The sequence below is a fragment of the Bos javanicus genome, chromosome 13 (genome assembly GCF_032452875.1).
Source record: "Bos javanicus breed banteng chromosome 13, ARS-OSU_banteng_1.0, whole genome shotgun sequence".
Taxonomy (NCBI): Eukaryota; Metazoa; Chordata; class Mammalia; order Artiodactyla; family Bovidae; genus Bos; species Bos javanicus.
The window spans coordinates 48,344,671-48,354,989 of NC_083880.1; the positions used below are offsets into that span (position 1 = coordinate 48,344,671).

The 10,319-nt window shown below is 41.3% G+C and overlaps 1 protein-coding gene across 4 annotated transcripts in view; it reads right to left on the reverse strand.

Annotated features, from left to right (window-relative positions):
• FERMT1 (FERM domain containing kindlin 1) overlaps window positions 1-7,961 on the reverse strand; it is a 69,055-nt gene extending 61,094 nt beyond the window's left edge. For 2 of the 4 annotated variants that reach the window (XR_009740362.1, XM_061436628.1), the window contains exon 1: window positions 7,878-7,961. The gene's annotated coding sequence lies outside the window, so the exon portion shown is untranslated. Of the gene's footprint in view, window positions 1-7,355; window positions 7,439-7,877 lie in introns of those variants that run through there. The other 2 variants (XM_061436629.1, XM_061436630.1) reach the window with 2 other exon arrangements.
• Between the last annotated feature and the right edge of the window lie 2,358 nt (window positions 7,962-10,319).

Genomic DNA, 10,319 nt, shown 5'->3' on the forward strand with positions numbered 1-10,319 from the left:
GAGATCACACTGGAGACAGAGATGGGAGCAGGGTAGTGACCAGCACCACCAATTCCTAGCACAGAGCAGGAGGAGAGGAGAGGCTGGGGCCAGAGCTTGGCAGCAGTGGGGGATCAGCTCGAGGGTGACCTGCAGCAGCAGAGAAGGTGAGAGGGGCCCTCTGCTCTTGAGTGGTGGATCAGCCCCAGGGTGGCCAGGGGCAGCACATATTCAACTTACTTGAGTTACCATTTTATAGTATATATATCATATAAGTTTTTGGACACACTTTTGGCAAAATATTTAAAACAGGAGTGATAGACATACAATCCCACTCTTCAAAGTGCAGATGGGGTGAGTGCTTCAAACCCACAGTGTCCCATCATTGGAGGAACTAGGATGAATGAAGCTAAGCGGTATCACAACTGAGTGTTTTGAGTATAATAGGAAGACTGGAATCCCAAATTTTCAGAACTTAAAAATGTCAGCTCTCTCTTAAGTAGGAAGAAAATGATAATACCTCTTCTGGCTATTTTAAGATTTGAAATAAAAATCAGTCATTTAAGTGATGACAAACCTGTTTCACTTTGCTAGGTAAAGACAGCTTATAAGAAATCCCTGTTTTCATAAGGCCTGTTCTTGAAAACCATCAGTGTATGCAAAGGGCTCGGGAAAGGGTCTCTCTAAGGGAAAGTGCACAGGAACCCTGTAGATCTTATTTATATGCAGATTCTATTCAGCAGGATCTTATTAACATGCAGTTTCTAGTCAGCAGATCTGGGAATGATGTGGAAACCCTGCATTCATAACAAACTCCAGCTGATGCTAGTCTTCATCTTAAACTCTTAAGTCACAACAGCCACTTAAAAAAAATTAGCTCCAGGACTCAGTTCCTCCCTTCAACCTAATTAGATCAGTATTAAGCTAGGACCATGGTGACCTCTGAGGAACATTATTTTTAATATTAAGCACTAAATCCCGTGGATAAGGGAGCCTAGCAGGCTCCAGTCCATTTGGTCACAAGTGTTGGACATAACTTAGTAACTAAACCACCAACCACTAATTATAGTAAAAACTCTCAAGAAAGTGGGCATAGAGGAAACCTACCTCAACATAATAAAGGTCATAAATGAGAAACCCACAGCAAACATCATTTTCAGTGATGAAAAGGTAAAAGCATTTCCCTGTAAGATCAGGAACAGGGACTTCACTGGTGGTCCAGTGGTTAAGAATCCATCTTGCAATAAAGGGGACACAGGTTTGATCCCTTGTAGGGGAACAAGATCCCACATACCCTGGAGCAACTACTGAGCCTGTGCACTCCAGAGCCTCTGTGCCAAAACTAGAGAGCCCACATGCTGCAACTACTGAAGTCTGCATGCCACAACTAGAGTCCCTGTGAGGCAATGAAGGATCCCACGTGTTGCAACTAAGACCTGATGCATATAAATAAATAAATAAATAAATAAATAAATAAATAAAAGATCAGGAACAAGACAAGGATTCTCACTATAGCCACTTTTATACAACATAGTATTGGAAGACCTAGCCACAGCAATAAGACAAGAAAAAGAAATAAATGGAAGCCAAACTGGAGAGGAAGCAGTAAAACTGTCACTGTTTGCAGATGACATGGCACTATATATAGAAAACCCTAAAGATGCCACCAGAAAACTACTAGAGCTAATCAATGAATTTGGTAACATTGCAGGATACTATACACACACACACACACACACACACACACACACACACATATATATATATACATATATGTATATATATATAGTATCTGTTGCATTTCTGTATACTAACAATGAACTATCAGAGAAATTAAGGAAACAATCCTACTTACCACTACATCTAAAATAATAAAATACTTAGTCATAAAACAATCTAAGGAGGTAAAAGATCTGTACTTGGATCTATTTACAAGACACTGATGAAAGAAATGGAAGCTAATACAAACAGATGGAAAGATATACCATGTTCATGGGTTGGAAGAATTAATATTGTTAAAATGATGATACTATGCAAGGAAATCTACAGATTTAGTGTGATCCCTATAAAAATAACAAAGGCATTTTTCACAGATCTAGAACAAATAATTAAAAAATTTGTATGGAAACACAAAAAACCACAAATAGTGAAAACAAGCTTGAAAAAGAAGAACAGAGCTAGAGGAATCATGCTTCCTGATTTCAGATTATACTATAGGCTATACAGTCAGCAAAAACAAGACCAGGAGCAAAAACAAGACCAGGAGCTCAGACCATGAACTCCTTATTGCCAAATTCAGACTTAAATTGAAGAAAGTAGGGAAAACCACTAGACCATTCAGGTATGACCTAAATCAAATCCCTTATGATTATACAGTGGAAGTGAGAAATGGATTTAAGGGACTAGATCTGATAGACAGAGTGCCTGATGAACTATGGAATGAGGTTCGTGACATTGTACAGGAGACAGGGATCAAGACCATCCCCATGGAAAAGAAATGCAAAAAAGCAAAATGGCTGTCTGGGGAGGGCTTACAAATAGCTGTGAAAAGAAGAGAAGCGAAAAGCAAAGGAGAAAAGGAAAGATATAAATATCTGAATGCAGAGTTCCAAAGAATAGCAAGAGATAAGAAAGCCTTCCTCAGCGATCAATGCAAAGAAATAGAGGAAAACAACAGAATGGGAAAGACTAGGGATCTCTTCAAGAAAATCAGAGATACCAAAGGAACATTTCATGCAAAGATGAGCTCGATAAAGGACAGAAATGGTATGGACCTAACAGAAGCAGAAGATATTAAGAAGAGATGGCAAGAATACACAAAAGAACTGTACAAAAAAGATCTTCACGACCCAAATAATCACGATGGTGTGATCACTCACCTAGAGCCAGACATCCTGGAATGTGAAGTCAAATGGGCCTTAGAAAGCATCACTACGAACAAAGCTAGTGGAGGTGATGGAATTCCAGTTGAGCTATTCCAAATCCTGAAAGATGATGCTGTGAAAGTGCTGCACTCAATATGCCAGCACATTTGGAAAACTCAGCAGTGGCCACAGGACTGGAAAAGGTCAGTTTTCATTCCAATCCCAAAGAAAGGCAACGCCAAAGAATGCTCAAACTACCGTACAATTGCACTCATCTCACACACTAGTAAAGTAATGCTCAAAATTCTCCAAGCCAGGCTTCAGCAATATGTGAACTGTGAACTTCCTGATGTTCAAGCTGGTTTTCGAAAAGGCAGAGGAACCAGAGATCAAATTGCCAACATCTGCTGGATCATGGAAGAAGCAATAGAGTTCCAGAAAAACATCTATTTTTGCTTTATTGACTATGCCAAAGCCTTTGACTGTGTGGATCACAATAAACTTTGGAAAATTCTGAAAGAGATGGGAATACCAGACCACCTGATCTGCCTCTTGAGAACTCTGTATGCAGGTCAGGAAGCAACAGTTAGAACTGGACATGGAACAACAGACTGGTTCCAAATAGGAAAAGGAGTTCGTCAAGGCTGTATATTGTCACCCTGTTTATTTAACTTATATGCAGAGTACATCATGAGAAACGCTGGATTGGAAGAAACACAAACTGGAATCAAGATTGCTGGGAGAAATATCAATAACCTCAGATATGCAGATGACACCACCCTTATGGCAGAAGGTGAAGAGGAACTCAAAAGCCTCTTGATGAAAGTGGAAGTGGAGAGTGAAAAAGTTGGCTTAAAGCTCAACATGCAGAAAACGAACATCATGGCATCCGGTCCCATCACTTCATGGGAAATAGATGGGGAAACAGTGGAAGCAGTGTCAGACTTTATTTTTCTGGGCTCCAAAGTCACTACAGATGGTGACTGCAGCCATGAAATTAAAAGACACTTACTCCTTGGAAGGAAAGTTATGACCAACCTAGATAGCATATTCAAAAGCAGAGACATTACTTTGCCAACAAAGGTTCGTCTAGTCAAGGCTATGGTTTTTCTTGTGGTCATGTATGGATGTGAGAGTTGGACTGTGAAGAAGGCTGAACACTGAAGAGTTGAAGCTTTTGAACTGTGGTGTTGGAGAAGACTGTTGAGAGTCCCTTGGACTGCAAGGAGATCCAACCAGTCCATTCTGAAAGAGATCAGCCCTGGGATTTCTTTGGAAGGAATGATGCTAAAGCTGAAACTCCAGTACTTTGGCCACCTCATGTGAAGAGTTGACTCATTGGAAAAGACTCTGATGCTGGGATGGATTGGGGGCAGGAGGAGAAGGGGACGACAGAGGATGAGATGGCTGGATGGCATCACTGACTCGATGGGCGTGAGTCTGAGTGAACTCCGGGAGTTGGTGATGGACAGGGAGACCTGGCGTGCTGTGATTCATGGGGTCGCAGAGCCAGACACGACTGAGCGACTGATCTGATCTGATCTGATAGTACTCAAAACAGTATGGGACTGGCACAAAAACAGACACTTAGATCAATGGAATAGAACAGAGAGCTCAAAACTAAACCTACACACTTATGGTCAATTATTCTACAACAAAGGAGCCAAGAATATACAATGGAGAAAAGATAGTCTCTTCAATAAGTACTACTGGGAAAACTGGACAGTTACATGTAAAAGAATGAAATTAGAATATTCTCTAACACTATATACAAAAATTCAAAATGGATTAAAGATCTAAATGTAACCAGAAACCATAAAACTCCTAGAAGAAACCATAGACAGAACACCTTTGACATAAATGGTAACAACATTTTTTTTTGTATGTCTCCTAAAGCAAATGAGATAAAAGCAAAAATAAACAAATGGGACCTAATTAGATGTAAAAGCTTTTGTACAGCAAAGGAAGCTATAAACAAAACAAAAAGACAACATATAGAATGGGAGAAAATATTTGTAGAAGATGTGACAGACAAGGGATTGATTTCTAAAACATACGAACAGCTTATACAGCTCAATTAAAAAAACCCTACCCGCTCAAAAAATGGGCAGAAGACTTAAATAAACATCTCTCCAAAGAAGACATATAGATGGCCAACAGGCACAAGAAAAGATGCTCAACATCATTAATCGCCAGAGAAATGCAAATTAAAACCACAGTGAGATACAGTCTCATACCTGTCAGAATGGCGATGATCAAAAAGACTAGAAATAACAAACGTTGGTGAGAACATGGAGAAAAGGGAACCTTCAATACATTGTTGGTGAAAATGTAAATTGGTGTAGCCAGTGTGGAAAACAGTATGGAGGTTTTTCAAAAAGCTAAAAATAGAGCTAGCATATGACCCAGCAATGACATTCCTGATATATATCAAAAAACAAAACAAATAATCCCCCCAAAACACCAATTTGAAAAGATACAAAATATACATATTGTAAAGATATTATTTACAATGGCCAAAATATGAAGCAGCTTAAGTGTCCATCAACATATGAGTGGATAAATATGTGGAATGGGATATTATTCAACCATAAAAAGGAATGACATTTTGCCATTTCCAACAACATGGATGGACTTGGAAGATATTATGTTAAGTGAAATAAGGCAGACAGATAATACTGTATGATAACACTTATATGTGGACTCTAAAATAATAAACTACTGAATATAACAAAAAGGAAACAGATATATAGATAGAGAACACATATATAGAGAAAAACTAGTGGTTACCAGTGGGGAGAGGGAAGGACGGAGGGGCAAAATAGGGGAAATTAAGAGCCACAAACTATCATGTATCAAATAACCTTTATAGCTTATAGGATATATTGTATAACACAGGGAATATAGCCAATATTTTATAAGTATAAATGGGGTATAGCCTTTAAAATTGTGAATCACTGTTGTACATCTGTAACATAATGCTGTACATCAACTATATTTCACTAAAAAGTTAAAAAAATTATAAAAAGCAATAATTAAACCACCAGTGTCACTGTTCACATTTGTAAGCAAAAGAGAATCACAAGATAAATGCAAATCTGAACAGGCTTAGAACAGATTTCATTTGTTCCACTCAACTTCAAGAGTTCAGAGGCGACTAGAAGGATCCTAATGTTTGCACCTCCCAATGCACAGAGGAACATACAAGACTTCTTGCATGGGGAGTGTCATGCAGTGATTATGTTGGGCCTAACCACCTCACTGTCATCTTCAGCCTCAGGTGTTATTTATTGTGTACATCATGCAGAATGATGTACTCTGGGATAACTACTATCCTTGTGTTATCTCCATCCTCTCAGCAATCCCATTTAGAAATGAGGAAACAGAAAAGCTAGGTAATTTATCAGAAGTCACACAGCAAGTTAGATCATGGAGTGCAAACAGAAATTCAGGTTCTAACTCCAAACTCTCAACCAGCACTCTGGGACATATTTTCGATAATATTACAAAGTTAATATGAAATACAACACTTAAAACTATGAGCTAAATTCTCAGTACCTTCACCAAACATTGTAACTAACATAAATCTTTCCCAGTTAGGAGACAATAAAGATACCTCTTTCACTGTCAAATTCTTAACATGGTATTGAAGTATTTGACTTTAAGATTCTTACAGCTTTTTAAATGCTATGCTTTGAGGCTTTGTTATTTAAAATGTTTTGTACATAAAGAAAATAACCTTACTTTTAAAATGACTCCTTGCTGCTTGTTTTGGGAGCAATCAGACAGGATTTTTCTTTACCTAACCTGGGCAATAAAGTATTTCTCATTTAAAAAACAGGCGGTAGTGATTTCCTTACAACGAAATTCAGGCTAAAATTAGACAATCTGGTTTACCCACATTCCACTCCTATCTTTTCTGCGCCTTTCTTTTCGAGAGTGAACTTCTGCAGCAAGCTGTTGCTTGTTGAGGAAAGCCTCAAACTTCGGCTGGGAAAGCAGACCTAGCGTGTTAAAGATCAGAACAAGAAGCAAAGCGCACCAGCACACCTGCCTTCCCTGGGGAAACCCAGTGGCCCACTTCCGGCGGTCCTTTATAGAAAACTCAGTCAAGACAGACAGACACAGGCAGACAGAGAGACAGAGAGGGAAATAGACCGAATGTTCCCTCTGGAAGAACAGAGAGTGAGTGGGTCCGAAGGCCACTGGCCTGTCTTTTGCCAGGTATGCAAGGTCCTGGGGCCCAGGGGAATGTGGTGGGTGGGTAGAAACCCCTCCCCACCCGTAAGGTCAGCACCGCTGCTGGACTGAGTTTATTTTGCGCAGCCAGATGCTCAAGGTTGGAGAAGGTGGTCACAAGCTGATCACGCGATTTTTAATTCAACAGCTATTTATGTGCAGGAAGCCGCAGAAAGGCAGGAGCGGGGGTCTGGGGAACCAGCGGTGCCCATCGCAGCCTCCCTTCCCCGCCAGTCTCCAGTCCCCGCCGGGGCCCAGCTCCTGGGCACTCACTTCCTTTCTCAAGCCTGCGGCGTGCGGTCTCGCGGCCGGGCACGTGTGCCGCTGCCCTCCTGGAGACGCGGGCAGAGGCCACCCAGGCCGAGCTGGGGGCGCGCGGTGGCGGCGGCTGCTTCGCGAGGCTCTGCGGGCGAGTGCTGCGCGCGGACCTACAGCCTAGACTGGCGCCCGCCCCCGCCGACTGGTCTCCGCCCCGCGCGGCCCTCCGGGCACGGCCGGCCAGCGCGGCGGGCAGGCAGCAGCACGACTAGCCCCAGCCTGCCAGGTCCCACTGCCCAGGGAGGGGGCGCTCTGCAGACTTTACGGACAAATGGTGGTCGCTGGGCTGCCGCGCGGCAGGACAGCGGGGAGAACCGGGGCGGATGCTCAGACCCACGCACCTCTTGCGACCTCTCATCCTGCCCACCCTTCTCTAGACCGCCTCTCGTTTCCCAGTTCCCCGAGGCCCGGCCGGGACTAGCCTGGTGATTAAGATCCTGCTACTTTCCCCGCCCTGCGGGTGTACTCGTCACTCACATCCCGGGTGCATCCACTTCCTCTCAGCCCTGGCTCTAGGCAAGAACAACTGCCTCCGCTCAACTGCCTCAGCCCGGAGCACCTGTGGTTGCCAGCTGGAAGAAACAAAAGTGGTTCATCTCTGAGTAAGAGGATGGTGTAAACCTCTGAGAAGGGCGAGGCGTCCCAAACACGCACGTTGGAAGATCCCTGGGCAACCTAAGGCCGCTCCCCTCGCTGAAGTCTGGGTGGCTCACCTCAGATTCACCACCCAGCCCTCCACTCACCTTCCTGTCGGATTCACTTCCGAAGGAAGCAGGAAGGGTGGGTGACCTTGGGCAATTGGCACAGCTCTCCAAACCTTTTGTTGAGTATTTACTGCGCACCAGGCCTGAGTCTGAGCTTTGAGGATACAGGGTTATAAAACAGGAAATTATAGTTTTCTCATTTGTAAAATGGGTAAAGGGATTCCCACCACCCGAATTTCAGTCCATGGAGGAGTTTCATGCAGTAATACAGTCTTTACCGATTTTCATCAAGTACATAAAGCTTCTGATAACTTACGTTTAATTTAAAATATTGCAAAATTTAGAAGTGGAATCCTTGTTTTTGCTTGGCATTACCATATTCAGCCATTATTATGGTTCTGAAAGTACTTTACATTTAATTTTAAAAGGCCAGTTGAACAAACAGCAGCAAATATGGGGTTTTAGAATTAAAATGATTAAAAATTTGAAACTGAATTTCCTAATTTGGTAGTTTGTCAACTATAGGAATGTGGTCAACTGTCATCTGGTTCCACTTTCTTGCATACCTAATACCAACTGAGCAAATATGCACTTATTTGGAGTAGAGAGTGTCTAAGACTTGCTTTCTGGAGACTGTGCATGACTGATTAGAGTATAGACTGTCTTCAGGATTTTGGAAACGATCATAAAGTAGTGATGGCTTTCTCTGCACCAAATTGGTTTTCTATTTTAGTTGAAAATATCTAGATTGCGCTAAAGAATTTAACTGGTTTTAAGCTTTCTGCTTGGCCTAAATTCCTTTTTAAGCTTTTCATTGAAATATGCTTTTATATGCAAGAACACAAATCAAGAATATATAGCTGATGAATTTTCACATGCTGGACACATCTGTGAAATGAACATCCAGATGAAGAAACAGGACTTTGCAAGTCCTCAGAAGCCCCTTAATCTCACCTTTTAGTTTTTAATACTACCACCACTCACCAAGAGTAGCCATTATCCTGACTTCAAATCCTTAAATGGGTTTTTGCTGATATCTGTACCATATATAAATGGAATTGGATGATATATATTATTTTGTGTCTAGTTTCTTTTGTTTAGCATTGTTTTTGAGTTTCATCTATATTGAATGTCTTAGGTTTTTTTTTTTTTTTTTTAGTACTTGCTTATTATTGTGATAGTTCAATTCATCCTCTAAGGTTCTGATTTACAAGCATATTAAAAAGTATATTTTCGACTTCAAAATTTCATAATATATTAACAAGCAATGCTTGCTTGAATTCTTCTTAAAAACAAGCAGAATCAACACTTTGAGTCTGTTATTTAATCCACACATGTTCATCAAGCAATGAATAAGATTATTTATTCATTCATCCATGGTATTACTGTGAGCTAGACACTGAAACAAGTGCTGAAAATACTCAGAGTAGGCACAGACTTTATCTTCAGATCCGAGGGAATATGGAGGAGTGGTGTGTACCTCTCCCAGGTGTGTGGCATGGTGGGGAGCTTTAGAAAAGGCTTCAGAGATGGTTTTTTGAGATAGAATTGGAAGTTTGATAGTTGCCTATAATAACCTGTTGTTGTTGTTGTTGTTAAGTTGCTTCAGTCGTGAACGACTCTGTGCAACCCCATAGATGGCAGCCCACCAGGCTCCCCCGTCCCTGGGATTCTCCAGGCAAGAACATTGGAGTGGGTTGCCATTTCCTTCTCCAATGCATGAAAGTGAAAAGCGAAAGTGAAGTTGCTCAGTCGTGTCTGACTCTTCTAGACCCCATGGACTGCAGCCTACCAGGCTCCTCCATCCATGGGATTTTCCAGGCAAGAGTACTGGAGTGGGGTGCCATTGCCTTCTCTGATAATAACTTGTAGTCTCTAGAAAACAGTTTTAAGGTATATTTTTTAGTTAGTAAATAGTTATTGTGCTTCAGGAGATATATTTCCTCATCTCAAAAATTTCCAGGTTCACAGTGCAAATATTGAAACAATAACTATTATCAGATACTTATAGTACTGCAGAGCTGGACTGAAAATCATTACCCTCAATAGGTAAGTTAGTCAGGTCTGCATTATCATGTGGACTATAAAGGTATAACAGAAAAGAACAAACCTAAAATATACAGGATAGCCCATTTTCAAGGCTCTTCCCCCCTTTAAAGATACAACATTTTTCACTCATATAGAGACAAAAAGTTGTGGAACCTTTTTGGTTTAC